Source organism: Oryzias melastigma, linkage group LG9 (genome assembly GCF_002922805.2).
Source record: "Oryzias melastigma strain HK-1 linkage group LG9, ASM292280v2, whole genome shotgun sequence".
Classification (NCBI taxonomy): Eukaryota; Metazoa; Chordata; class Actinopteri; order Beloniformes; family Adrianichthyidae; genus Oryzias; species Oryzias melastigma.
In genome coordinates, this window is record NC_050520.1 from 31389958 (window position 1) to 31390407 (window position 450).

A 450-nucleotide genomic window follows, 5' to 3' on the forward strand; every position below is an offset into this window, starting at 1 on the left:
TTTATGAACCTTTTTTTTTTTTAGCAAATCTAATAATTCTTGGTCGGTCTGAGAAAATTAGTTAATTTTTCATCATCTTGTTGCAACTATTGTGAAAAATGCCATCTTTCACTGGAGCATCTTAGTTGGCAAAGATTCAAAAAACGTCTGGCTGCGTGGTTTTATCTCCACTTCAAATGAAAAGTCTACGTAAACATGGAGCTTTGGGGCTTTTTTTTCAGGTCCAACTTTGACCAGTCAAGACATGGTAATGACGTATGGATGGCTTCCTTTAACTCACAAAAGGGTTTAAACAGTCTAAAAACAATTCACTTGGTTTCGCACATGATTTAATTCAATGGCGTGACATATGGTTTGGCTTTAAACTGAATATCGTGCCATCCCTTGTGAAAGGTGAAATCAAACTATCAAATTAGGAGAATTGATCATTATGGTACAAATAGTGAATGC